Source organism: Tachypleus tridentatus, chromosome 9 (assembly GCF_004210375.1).
Source record: "Tachypleus tridentatus isolate NWPU-2018 chromosome 9, ASM421037v1, whole genome shotgun sequence".
Classification (NCBI taxonomy): Eukaryota; Metazoa; Arthropoda; class Merostomata; order Xiphosura; family Limulidae; genus Tachypleus; species Tachypleus tridentatus.
The window spans coordinates 139,960,864-139,975,747 of record NC_134833.1 but is presented as its reverse complement, the minus strand read 5'-3'; the positions used below and the strand labels follow the sequence as shown (position 1 = coordinate 139,975,747).

The 14,884-nt window shown below is 35.0% G+C and overlaps 1 pseudogene across 1 annotated transcript in view; it reads right to left on the bottom strand.

Annotated features, from left to right (window-relative positions):
- LOC143226516 (papilin-like) overlaps positions 1–14,884 on the bottom strand; it is a 146,596-nt pseudogene that overhangs the window by 90,779 nt on the left and 40,933 nt on the right. The window contains exon 2 of the transcript XR_013014654.1: positions 12,694–12,751. The product of XR_013014654.1 is annotated as a papilin-like (transcript). The remainder of the gene's footprint in view (positions 1–12,693; positions 12,752–14,884) is intronic.

The window sequence follows — 14,884 nt, the reverse complement described above, 5'->3', positions numbered from 1 at the left end:
ATAAACGTAGCAAATAAGTGAAATTTTTCCTGAGATGTTATTTATTTGTGAAACTAACCCTATACTTAGTTACCTTATTGCTGGATTTAGAGAGAGCACAACCCACACAACTGCGTGGGAACTTTATACTCCAGAGAAGGGAGCCTCAATTTTGAATCATTCTGGAAAGGGGATCCTCCAACATGTCAATATTACATGTGGATTTTAAAGATTATTATTCTGGTCCCGAGTTACGTACAACGCGTAGTAAAAGAAATAAAACAACTTCGTGGTTATTAAGTTTACTAAACTTTGTATTATTTCTTTTCTGAATAAACCAGAAGAGCCCGCCCAACAAGAGAAACTGTTACAATAATACCTTAAAGTCATTTCAATTGATGGAGAAACTTCATTTATAACGTTGGTAATTTAAGGTAATTAGACTTTTAAAAATGCATTTCGTGGTTGTGGGTTGATTTGTGAGATGACTGAACTATAGATGGCGCATGCAAAGTTTTTGCTGTTAGTTTCGTGATGATACAAACAGACACTCACTTTCAGTTAGCGCCACTTGAATGAAACGTTTAAAGAAAAAAATATATAAAGTTAATTGTTTAGTTTAAGAGAAAGATCGGGGTGAGACAGGGTAGTGGCTTGTTATGCCTAATTTTATCTTTAGGTTACGCCTTAGCGGTGCAACTGACTCGCTCTTTATGTTTTCCAGTGAGGCTCGTCTCAACCACAGTTTTCTAGAAATCAGTTAACAAGTATATTTGTTTGTTTAAAACTTTTAGTGTATTTAAAACTGGCGTCCTAGAGCTATACATATATATATATTTAAAACTGGTGTCCTAAAGCTATACATATATATATATTTAAAACTGGCGTCCTAAAGCTATACATATATATATATTTAAAACTGGCGTCCTAAAGCTATACATATATATATATATATTTAAAACTGGTGTCCTAAAGCTATACATATGTATATTTAAGACTGGTGTCATAAAGCTATATATATATATATATTTAAAACTGGTGTCCTAAACCTATACATATATATATATATATTTAAAACTGGTGTCCTAAAGCTATACATATATATATATATTTAAAACTGGTGTCCTAAAGCTATACATATATATATTTAGAACTAATGTCATAAAGCTATGCATATATACATATTTAAAACTGGTGTTCTAATGCTAAACATATTGGGTTGAGGAATAATTCGTGAGCGTTTTTTCAAGTTAAAAAAATATTCATAAATGAAACGCTTTTGCAAAATATTTCATGTCATTTGGTAGATAATTTTTTGCTCTAATAGATGGTGTATTTGATTTTCATATGTCTTTAATTTTTCTTTCATTTTCAGCTCATTAAATGGAATGTCAAGTGGACAAAATCGAGCATTTTCGACACCATCTGCTTTTCGCATTTAATTTCTTGCAATTTCGTTTAAAACAATGCATACTATATACCTAGGTATTACATGAAATAAAGTATCATAATAAATGTTTTGGGTGTAATGTGTTCATGCATTGAAGTATTGTATAGTCTTGTATGTAATGCTTGAATGAAATTATTTAAAAACGCTCACGAATTATTCCTCAACCTAATATATATATTTGTATTAATATTTTATGTCTTCAACATCACTATGTCTGCTGTGTCCACTGCCGACAGCGCGTTTTAATAACATAATAAGCCTAATGATATTGTTTTCTAAACATGCAATAAAGTTGTGCTAAAGTGTCGAGTTGCATATCGAAAGATCCAAGGTAGGAGTCGCGATGCGCCATTGAACACGCTCTGCAATTTTATCGGCGGGTGCGTTTTAAGTGTTATGGGTAACTTCACTATTTAGTTAAGAATAATCGCGAAGGCGGCTGGAAATGCTGATTTATTACTTCTCTCTGCTCAGGGGCCTGGTATGACCAGGTGGTTAAGGCGTTCGACTCGCAATTCAAGAGTCATGGGCTTGAATCCCCATCCCCATGCTCACTCTTTCAGCTGTGCGTGCGTTATAATGTACAATCACTCTCACTATTCCTTGGTGAAACACTAGCCTAAAAGTTAGCAGTGGGTGGTGATGACTAGTTGCCTCCCCTCTAGTCTTTGACTGTTAAATTAGGGACTTCTAGTGCAGATAGCACTCGTGTGGCTTTGCGCGAAATTCAAGAAACAAACAAACAAAGTCTCTGGTCAGATATAGATGGCTGTAATTGAACCGTAGGGGTCTTTGACCTACCTGACTATCATATGTGTCACACAAATTGTTGTCCAGGTTGAAGACACAGTACTCTCCTAAACATAGCTCATTTATTGCGTAAAACACAATTGTATTAAATAATGCGACTTTGGTAAAGCAAGCAGAGCTAAAAAAAATTCAGATAGGAATACTGCCAGTGTGATTACCAGCTTCAACATAACATACCCTTGGTGGGTTCAGCACAGACAGTCCTTGTGTAGCTTTACGCTTGACAACATGTTCGGAAAGTTGAAAAGTATGAAGGTTGAAGTTTATTTATACACAATAAACAAGAAAGACTTCTAAACTTTTCTTATATTGGAAATACAATCACGAAACACGGTTATTTGTAGCTTAATCACCTGAATAAGATGTTAAGATGTCCACAATGGTGTGCCAACAGAGAACAGGGAAAAAACAAAACAGAGCACTGGCATATTACATCAACTACAAACGAATTATTCTCTTATTTTAAACTGGTCTAATCTTCTAGCATAAGAAACGTTAATTTACTTTTACGCCTTCAAATGATTAATTAAATTTAACAAATAACAATGACGAGACCTTAAGTGCGAAAGACAAGTAACTTATATCCATTTCTGTTAATTTGTTTATCTATATAAATATAATAATGCTGTCTGTAGTATGTCTATATAACTATACTGTTTGTTGTGGATAGCCATTCACCAAAATTAGTGTGAAGATTCATTAGGTCCATGGGGAGAAATGTACAAATTTCTAGTTTTCCATTTTGGGGATTTTATAGGCTTTTTTTACCACTGTTTCACCCACCCCACCCCTTGATGGATCTTTATCAAATTTGGCATGAAGGTTTGATGGGTACATGGAGGGATACCTACTAATTTGCGGTTTGACATTTTGCCTTTTGCAGTTTTTATGGGCAATATTGCGTGTTTTTTTTCAATTCCATAGAAAGGAAGCAACTTTTGATGTTCTTTGATAACCTTTCATTAATCATGAATTTAGATAAACTTTCGTTCAGGGGAAGGGTGCTCGAGCTAGTATGAAATATAATTTTACATTCTTCAGTACAACTAACTCATATAAAAAGGTATTGTACGATATACCACACTTACCAGTATGTCTACGGACGTATACTACTAACAGCGGGGTTTCGATACCCATAGTGAACAGAGTACATATATATTCCTTTGTGTAGCTATGTGCATAGTAACAACCAATATTCAGCGTGTAAATTCTTTAAAGTAATGAACAATATGATCTTTTTTTTTTTTTGGACGTGTTTTCATACTTTAAGATTCTACATTCTTTTAGCGTTCAATTAACAAAACATTATTTAACTTTAATAGTTAAAAAATGATATTTTTCATGAGACCAAAAACTTTGATTTATTGGCTATTCGATTCTTGGAGGTGATACGTTTATAATGATATAATGCTCTTCTCAGTGTTAACTTCAACACTAATTTTATTATATATTTCTCTTCTGAAGTGAGAGAGTTAATTTATGGATGTTTATAAACATATATTTATTTATCTTTAACACCCATGAAGTTTCGTAATGCTACGAGAAAAGCTAGATTCGCAATTTTACAAAAACCGGTTTTCTCTGTACGAAAAAAAACAAAAAAACCTGTTCATTATCGTTTTAGCTCACGGGTGCTGTTCTGACGCTGAGGTCAACAAGAAGGGTTGAGTAGCCACCCACTCAAAGAACTAAAATGTGTTCACCATTAATAATTACAGAAGTTGTCTAATAAGCATGTACGTTTCAGTCATCACTAAATGGAGTTCATAAAACCTCTTTACTGTTTTTGTTGTTGTTGTTAGGCACAAAGCTTTGCAATGGGTTATATTTGCTGTGCCCGCCACGGGTATCTAAATCCAACTTGTAGTGTTATAATTTCTAAGACTTATAACTGAGCCACTGGAGGGAGGGGTCATCTTTAGCTTATTACTGCTAAATAGCCTAGGCATCTAGATGATCTGCCTGCCATTCACTTATTGTGAGTGTAAATTTAGTATTAACGTTTGGCGATACATCAAATAATTATCTTAAGCCTTATATCGTTGGTACATCCAATTCCACCTTTCGTTTATTATGACACTCATAAATTCATCGTATATCATTTGAGAGCCTTTTTCTAATGTAGTACTTACAAATATAAGTCATAATATACCAAAGTAGCAATTTTATTTCTCCTTTTATGAACTTAACAGCATTGGTTTCAAGAATATTGAAATGGTAATTTTAAGCATAAGTTACACCTCGTTTCACAAAGTATCAAAAACGTCCATGTTAGTCTTATGAACTATTTAAAAGTCGTCTCTAATATTCACCCAAAATTTTGCAAAGTTATTTGCGCTAGCCATCCCTAAAAGACTAAAAATATATATATTTATTCACTCACGTGAAACTGCATGTGTTATGACGAGATATCTCGACGATTAACAAATTAAATGTAGATACATATTTCTGAAAGTTTTCAAGATAAACTGGATGCTAACTGCTCGTTACTTAAATGAAAGTTATGCGTACTTCACTGTTATACGTATGTATATCCACTTCTGGTATCCGTTTTCCATCTTATTACATGCTAGAGAAAACAGACTACTGTCATTTCAGTTTTTCTATTTAAGTACTTATAATACTGTTTTGAGCAGGTTGGGTATATTGTAGAGTGAACAAAGAACCCGAGCCTTCTGAAGCGTATTTAGTTTCCCAAATGTACCTGAAATGTAAAGGATTCATCCTGACCAGAGCGGGTTTTTGGTGTGATATTTGTCTGGTCTAAGATGGTGTGGTACTTGCCCATTCACGTTGTACTAGTAAATGGAACTGTTGGCCGTCAGTTACGTCTGAATACGCTATGGTTGTGCTAAAAATACCGGTTTCACTGTTAGCTTACAGGTATATATCGTAGCCAGTAGAATTATTGTTTATTTCTGGTCCAAAGGGGGTGACGTATGACTCCCCTAGGAAAATTCTTTCTTCTAGTGATGTCCCTTCTCACTTTCAGTGGCCTATTTTGATTGAATAGTGAGATTTTGTCGATACTTTGTAACTTACCCGCAGCCCCAAAATGTATAGCATAATTTTATGTCAACAGGACGCGACCTGTGGAGTCACATATTAAAAGTACGGCCATCCCTGAAAAAGAAAGATTTTTAACTCTAAATAATATTAATTGAAATACTCCGTTTCCTTCCCCACAAGTGGTACAGTAGCATGTCTAACGAGAAGCAGGTAATGTTTCATTATACAATTAATACACTTTCCAGGGATTTTTTCTCGTTTTCCAGAAACATTTATTTTTTTTCTTGTCTATTGGACAGACTACCATATCGTAAAATAAGTTAACTTATAAATGATCATTGTAAATGATTTTCTACGAATTAAAGCTAATTGTTTTTGTTTGTTTTTCGTTGGTGCTGGGTTTCGCACCAAGGCAACTCATGGGCTATCTGCATTAATTTTGAAGAAATAAAGTAGAGGAAACGCAGCTAATGACCACTGTCTACTTTACTAATAAACAGTCTGGTTAACTGTTACACTATAACGCTCCTACTACTAGAAAAGCGAGCGTGTTCCGTGAAGGGTTTCCATCCCGAAAAGTTAACTGAATTCAGTGCGTCATCAGTTGTTTGAAGTAGAAATTGTAAGTCTGGAAAAAACAACAACAACAAAGTAATTGAACGTAAAACTACTGATGAGGCTCCATAGGTTTCGTAAACACATTTTTATTTTTGTAACTATTTATGGCTTCAAGAGTTTATTGGTTACAGGGTCTCTAATAACATACAGGTCACGCAAATAAATTCACATAAAAACACCATCGGTATTACAGTCAATTTCACTAATTTCTGATGGGGTTTCATGTTTAAAAGAATGAGGAATTTCACCCAGCTTATTTGAACAATTGCGTCGAGTGTGGGAACAGGCAATCGCATAAACGTACTAGATATGACGCTACATGTGGACCACATAGGTAGCGAACGGTATAAAAGCAAGCCAGTGATTTCAAGTTTAATTATTTTGTGTGTTTACAATTTATAGACCACAACTGTGTTTCATCTAAACTTCCTTGTGTTACGTCACGTTAAAAAACTGTCTAATCATTTCTAATACTAGTTACTTCGTTAACTTTCACAAAACTTCAGGATCTAAAAATCATTTACTCACGGATCTAACCACGTGCATTACGTCATTGCCAGTGGAATGGTAACGAATCACTGACTTTTCGGAAGTAACATTTTGAAACGAAAACTTCTGCTGGATCATGTAACAGTCAGTGACCATCAATAAGAATAGTAAAGAAAACGTGGTCGTCATTAGGGCTGTGCACGTTTTGTAATGTCCGAGCACAGAGGACGAAGATAAAAATATCTAAGCAAAGTATGTAAACTTTGGCTATTTGAACTTTTAAAAACGTTTGTTTTCATATACGAAATACAGAAAAACAGCTTTATAAAACCAAGTGATAATACGAACCATAAAAAAAAACATTTTTTAAGTATCGTATAGCAAAAAAAAAATCCCCATTAATGTAAATTTTGTAATAATTATACTTATATATTTTGGTGAAAAACATATTATAATTCTTGGTGTCTTTAATTTTATCTCGAAACTTAGTCATAAACTAACGTAAAACTGCTAACTCATAAACACACATCAAAAACTAAATCCCATATGACCTCCGTTTTTCATCGAATTGCGATTTAACAGCATAATATTTTGATAAGGAATATGAATGTTGAAGTCAGTGAAGGCTAATTAAGTTACTTTCAAAAATTACATTATTTAGATATTGAGTATATTATACGAATCATAATATATCTTTAACACCCTTAACAGACAACATGGTGATAGCAATGATTTACAAGCGTAAACATTTTCTAAGTTAAAAAACATTAGGAAGCACGAATAGAAGTACCAACAAGTAGGGAAATAAGGTAAGAAGGGGCGGGAAATATTACAACACTTTGTGTTTTTTGACATGGTGCAACCTCAATGTCTTTGTTTTTTTCAGTTTTCGCACATGCAAGTTACCTACACTTAGCAATTTAGGCTTTAAGTTAAGAACATACACCAACTACCGCCAACTCTTGGGCTACTCTTCTATGATTAAATAGCGGGATTTGACTGTCACTCTTAATAGTGCATCCGTAGAACCAAAGTGTTAAGATAGATTTTTCAACCACGGGGCGTGAACCTTGAACCCTCAGATTGTAAGTCCGAGTAAGCTAATGTCTAAGCCACACCTAGCTCTTAGTAAAAAAAAAAAAAAACGTAATAAGGTTTACACTCAGAAATGTTCTTATTGACAGTAACAACTCAGTTAAACACAGTACTACCGGTTACATGAGGTTATTTCTAATAAAATGTAAACACGCACTCTAAAAAATGTGCATCACTAATGTATAAGAACTTTCATCACAAAGGATTCGGAATATTTAATGTAACAAAATGTCCGCACTGTCGAATGTTTTGCTGGTGGATGTGTGCATTTTAAACTAGAAAGTCATTCAACAGGACAGCGACCTCAACAAAAGAAGCAGAAACACGGGCAGTTTGGAAAGTATGGTTCAAACGTAACGTTGCTTCTCAGTGAAATGTTCCAAAGTTCTTTGACCTAGTGTTTAGTGTTCTGAAAGTTTAGATTTGATTCAATTTCCAAAAGAACACACACATGACGCTTGAAATCACTGTTACATGTTTGTGTACAAAAAAGAAAAGAATATATATATATAAGTTAATGAATTATTCCTCTCACCACCTACGTTGTTACAAGGTGATTAAGCCTCACCAGCTATTATTCAGAACGTTATTTCTACATAGTCAAATCATTAAAGATATTCGATAAACAATCAGCAACTCCATATAGTACTTGTGATGAATAACTAATGTACATTTGTGTGTTAAAAAAGAAATTTTGAGTAAAATTTAAGGGAAGATTTTTCCCATCAATGAGCTTTCCTACGTCAATACTGGATAACTCTTTGGTTGAAATCAACTTATACTTCGGATAAGACAAAAAGCTACTAACTTCATTTTTTTTCAAGAGGACTGAGCGTAGCCTAAAAGCTAGCCTGCAATATTGCAGATCACAGGGTTTGATGTATCTCGATGCTACTGAATCCTTTCTTCTAAATGACTGTTTAACCCAGGTTAAAACTTTCCACTGTTTTTAATGGTTTGTTGTTTTTCCACTGTTTTAATAAACTTGAAACACGAGTTGTCAGATACACTTAAGCTATTATCTCAGAGTTTTGCGTAATCTACAACTGCAAGTGATCTCCATTTCGAGAACTAATGAAATTCCAGAAACTTTCTAATCGTCCTTATAAGTGAGCCCTGAAAACGAAGAAAATATCAGTATTTCCTGTACGTTTAGTTTTCTACGCGAACGTTATTTGTATGCGTTTGTTCCAATAAGAGGAGATATGTTGAATTTCGTTCACAGGTAGTACTCAAGGGTTATCACCACTAGCTTTCACTAATTTTTAAGAGTTAAACTAGAAGGAATACAGCTATATTCAATACCATCTACCCCAACTCGTATCATGGAGTATGATTTGACCGTCACTCTTATAACGCACAAATGTCCTCAAAACTAGAGCTCGTTTTTTTCTGTTGTTTTTTGCCTGACGGGCAGCAAACCATGGACCCACAGTCCAGCAAGGTTAACAACTGGGCCGCGCTAGGTACCCATAGGTTCATATCGGGATTGAGGTATTGAAAGAAAACAACAACAGTTTGTTTTGGCTTTTTTCTAGTTTTACCTCACATTCTGTGAAACATTATCAAGCTTAAAATTATCTCTCGTACCGAAGATCCTGAAACAATAATAGTTTTCAGAATATGGATACCAGCTTCATTCACAAAACACTAGGGTGCCCCGATACAACTTGGTGGACCACCAGTTGGTGCAGGTTTTAAAACTCATTATATAAAAACAAAACAGGAAAACTGCAGATAGAAGCATCGTATTTATTTTGAAAAGGATATTTTGTTTGGTTTTATATAACAGCCCCCACGAAATGCCTCCTGCTTAGTTGAGCTCTCTTTCTCCGCTGTGAACCGGAAATGAAACGAACACCGGGATGTCCTTCCGCTGCATGGAGTCCAATATGTTGCCTACTCTCTCCCTTCTGATATTCATGGGGTGAACTTCTTTTGTGTACGATAAATCGCATTAATCAATTGAACTAAATCTATTTTAATTCTGAACACCAATCCGTATTCTTAAAAACACATAGAAAATAAAATTCATTGGTCTTTATAAATAAACACATATTCATTTTATTTCTGGCTGGAATAACAGATGAAAAGAGAACAAAACAGACACAAATGTTAAAGATATTCCACAATGATTCTAAGTTTGAGTGTGGTCTTGAAAATTTCATTTTTAACAGTTATTCTTAGCAGTTAGCTTATGTTATAGCATCTCGTCTAACTTGGTTACTTTGCCTTATTGACGAGTGAGTAATTGAAATGTATAATTAGCAAATGGGCTGTTTATTTTTCATGTAGCTTCAATGCTCTCTGGTACTTTTATTAATGAATAAAAAACAAAAAGGTTAAATGTCGAGACAAACAAGACTTAACTAATTTAAGTCTTATATATTTGCTCGAGGACATCACATGACCAGAGGCAGGAGGTGATACCAGTCTTGAAACCCTAATTAGGCTAATTCTTAGCCATCTCAAAAATTCAGAGCAAGGACCTTGTTTAACGAATTATTCGAGTCTTCTCAACCCCACTAGGCGAGGTAGTGATGTAGGTGGGGATAACGTCATCTCCTTCAGGAAGAAACCTTTTCGGGAGAGTTTTTTGTTTATTTTTTAACTCAAGCATGAAGTGAGTTTATTTCAATTGCGTTGTCTGGCACAGTCTCTCTGAAGTCACTCTATGAAAAGCGATGAGACAGAGGTGATGAGTGGGAGTAAAACACACTCTCACACCCACAACGAAGAGATTAATTTCTGTTTCTGTCATATTTTCTCTCTTCCCACCAAGAGCAGTACATAAAAATTAATTATTACTGACACAATATCATCATATGTTAGAAAAGTAAGTACCCTTTGGAACACAATCGTTTGCAGATCAGATAAACTAAACAATGTTAGGTATAATGTTATCACAGGTATAAGATCGTTTCATTTGCCACAAACAAACGTTAACCAGGAAAGATTTCCACAAGTAACTTTGTAATCATAGGTATAAGGTCCTTTCCTGAACCTCACAGAAAACGTTGACCAAGAAAGATTTCCACAAGTGACCCTGTAATTATAGGTATAAGGTCTTTTCCTGAACTCTACAGAAAACGTTGACCAAGAAAGATTTCCAAGTGACCCTGTAATCGTAGGTATAAGGTCCTTTCCTGAACCCCACAGGAAACCAGTAAAGATTTTCTATAAACAATTCATTTTGAGTCCTGTGTTGCATTTTATTCTTTGTTATATTATGAAAGTGGTGTTTGATACTGCCAAGGCAAAAGACGCTATGGAGAGTTATGTCAACCATATCATTACAACAAGTAGTACATTAAGCTGACAAACAAGATTCATTATTTATTAAACACTTTTCAGCAACGAAAGTTAAGATATTTATGGAAAGAGGTGTCAGAATATGGAAATGAAAACATAATCAATTAACCACGTTTAACCCTATAAAAAGTGCTAAAAAAATAAAGGTCGCGTATTTTCTGCGTAACATAACAAGGAACCCTAGCAGCATTATTACAATAGATATTGCAGCAGAGATTTATTACAATATTCATGATATATTTGTTTCAAATGCGGTGAAATACACGTAGATCCTCTTAGCAGTTCTAGAGTTGAAAGGATTTCTGATTTGTTGGTATATCTAAGTGAACTGATATCATTCTTTATCTGTATATCTGTCTAGCTAGCTGTTGTTATCTGAATCTACATCAATATTTTTGTTAAATGATACTTACACGAAACACAAGCTTTAAGAAGAACATACAGATATTAATAGATTAAAAGTTCTTATAGATTTTGATTAGTATTGTTTTTAATTTCCCGAAAAGCCACACGAGGGCTATCTGCGTTAGCCTTCCCTAATTTAGCAGTGTGAGACTAGAAGGAAGGCAGCTAGTCATCACTACCCACTGCCAACTATTGGACCGCTCTTTTACCAACGCATAGTGGGATTGAGCGTAACATTATAACGCCCCCACGGCTAAAAGGGCGAGCATGTTAGGTACGACCGGGATTTGAACCCGCGACCCTTGAATTACCAGTCGACCGCCTTCACCACCTGGCCATGCTGGGCCTTTATAAGGCCTTTACATACATGTAACACGCGTACAAATTAAGTGGGGGGTATAATCAAATTCTCTTTAAAGTCTTGTTTGTTTGTTTTTTCAGGTGCAAACTATAAGCAAAATTAACCAGTAAAGAAAGTAGGTCGTTAAAATACCATAGATGTTACTGGCTGTAATAACTACGTTATCGAATATTCCATACAAGTAAAGTGTTGGAAATTGGATAACTAAAATGTTTAAAAGGCAGACATTGCACTTACATAACGTTGACGTTAAAAAGTGGGAACGTGGAGTATTTTAATAATTTAGATAATTAAAGGTTAGAAAATGGAGTTTTGTAATAATGTAGAAAATGGAAGGTGAGATAATGAAGTTTTATAATAATGTAGGTTCTGAAAAGTAAGGAAATATAGTGTTTTAATAACGTATATTTTAAGAGGTAAGAAACTAGAGTTCTGATAGCTAAAGGCTCCTAAAATATTAATTGGAATAGCATGAATAATTTATGGTGCCGAACTCTAAACGAACAATAACTTGGAAAATTAAATAATCTACAATTGTACCTAACGAACTTAACTTCTGTCATCGGCATAAATTTGTTGAGTAATATAATAAAAGTTTTTAGTAGGGAACAGTCAATAGGTTTCTTTCAGAAATTTTACAAAATCAACGGATAAATAGATCTGAAAATTTCACACTATATTAGTTACAAACACACTAAATCTAACCACGTGAACTAATGAAGGCGTTGTTCCTTGTAAAGAAATTCGGAAGCCTTTGTTAGTAGCAGTAATTCAAACGATTGTTACTTGCTAATGTTGTCGCCACCGTATTTTAAAACACAACGAACGAACACCTGGATACACATGGGAGGTTCGTTATATGCGATGTAAGATCTTTAAAATACAAGTTACAAGTCACATACATGGAGGTTTTGAAAATGTAGTTATACATATTGTATAAACACTTTATCTCAACTTACGACGTTAATACCTTTGTTTGATCCTTGCCTTCTTTTTTGGTTCTTAGACTTAAAATACAAACTGGAGCCATTAAAAAAACAAAAAAGAAACGCTTGTTCCAGCAAGAACACAAGACCTAAGCAAGGAAAATACAAAGATGTAACAAGCATTATGTTAAGAACAAGTGCTCAATATTTATATATGAATATATGTATATAATACTCACGTGTCGAGCGTCAACATTTGGGACAAGAAGGATTACGCCTAGAGCCACCGCCAGGGATCTGTAGAATAAAGAAATATAGACTATTTATCAAACTGTACAAATAGTACACAACAAACTAAGATAATATAACAGGTCATCTCTTAAGTAATATTTTGGATTTTAATATCCGAATAATATCCGATTTTAGGTTCAGAAAAATAGAAAGGATGTCAAATACTTTTAATGTTATTTAATCAATAATGTATGTTCTATTTTTATTAATTACTTCCTGCCAACGATTCACAAGCTTCTGAATGCCACTTCTATAAAATTCTTGGGGTTTGGAAAAAAGAAAGTAGAGAGGGTAGTTTTGACATCTTCATGTGTTCCAAGCTTTTTTCCATCGAGATAGCGGAGGATGTGGAAGTTTTTCCCAGTCTAGCTCTTCAATCTTTGCAGATGTGATCCTTGGTGTATGGGGCCGTGCATTATCCTGGTGTAACACAACACCTTACAATTGATCAAAGCAGGCCTCTTTTCTGTCAGTGCAACATTCAAGCGCTCTAACTGTTGACAATAGAAGTCTGTTGCAATCGTTACATTGAGTGGCAGCAACTAAGTGGATCACACCAACAATATCCCACCAAATGCTTAACAAGACTTTCCTAGGATGAAGGTCTATTTTGGGCGGTGCTTTAGTCAGTTTACCTGCACTGAGCCATTGTCTGCGGCGCTTAACATTTTTATATTATATCCATTTTTCATATCCAGTCATTAACCTGTCCAAAAAGGTGAGTTACGTTCACGAGAGTGCAGAAAAGTGCAAATGTCCACTCTTGCTCTAAGGTTGGCTTCTGTCAAATCATGGGTGACCCATTTTTCAAGTTTTGACACCTTTCCAAGCTATTGCAGATGACGGTGAACTGTTGAATGGGTTGAATTAAGCTTCTGTGCTAGTTCTTCAACTGTTACAGCACAATCTTCAAGTGCAGCCAGCAGCAAGTCATCATTAAATGCAACAGGATGACCTGAACGTGGTGTGGTGCATCACTTAAGCTGTAGTCACCTGAGCTGAACTTCTGACACCACCTTTGACATTTTCTTTCATTGAGAGACTCCGCACCATAAACACCTTGAATGTTTCATGTTGTTTCTGTTGCACTATTACCTTGTTTAAACTCATAAAGCATTATATACCTAATGTGCTCCTTAGACACATCCACCTTCATAAGGGTTTACTTGATTAATGATCTGAACAAGTGGAGTTAGGTTAGTTTCTTTTATTTGTCTGAACATTTTTATACACGTCCTACTCCATATTTTAGTCATTAGAGCCTTCTACAAAGACATAAATGATAATGCACTTTCTGTATTAAATTTTCTGGCATTACTGGTGGGATGACCTGATAGTTCAAAAAATACCAACTCGAATTATATTAGTATTTCTGGAAATATTTTTCATTTTATTTGTTTGTTAACAAGCACAAAGGTGTGTAGTCTGTCGCCGACATCGAACCTTGGATTTTAACGATACAACCCCTCAAACTGACCATTGAGTTATTCGTTTTAAGAAATATACTATTCAGAACAATATGATTTCTGCATTTTTTTACGTTTCGAAGTAAATTTTAGACACACAAGTACATACATGTACAGAATTTCATAATTTTGTTTTCATACGACAGTCATAAAGTCCATTTCTGTAGAGTGTCGTCTCACATTTCGACACTGGACTGCTTAGCGATGTTAATGGACACACTGATCTGGTAGCTAATTCCATCCAAATGGAATTATTTTTTTTTCGTCTTCACGGGTAACACACCAAAAACATCACTCAGTCAAAGGTTTAAAAAATCAAATTATTGTATTAAGTTAATTACGACGTTGCAATTTTTAGAACAACGTTCACTTTTAACCTTTATTTATTTTCAACCGGCCCGGCATGGCCTAGCGCGTAAAGCGTGCGACTCGTAATCCGAGGGTCGCGGGTTCGCGCCCACGTCGCGCTAAACATGCTCGCCCTCCCAGCCGTGGGGGTGTATAATGTGACGGTCAATCCCACTATTCGTTGGTAAAGAGTAGCCCAAGAGTTGGCGGTGGGTGGTGATGACTAGCTGCCTTCCCTCTAGTCTTACACTGCTAAATTAGGGACGGCTAGCACAGATAGCCCTCGAGTAGCTTTGTGCGAAATTTCCAAACAAACAAACAATAT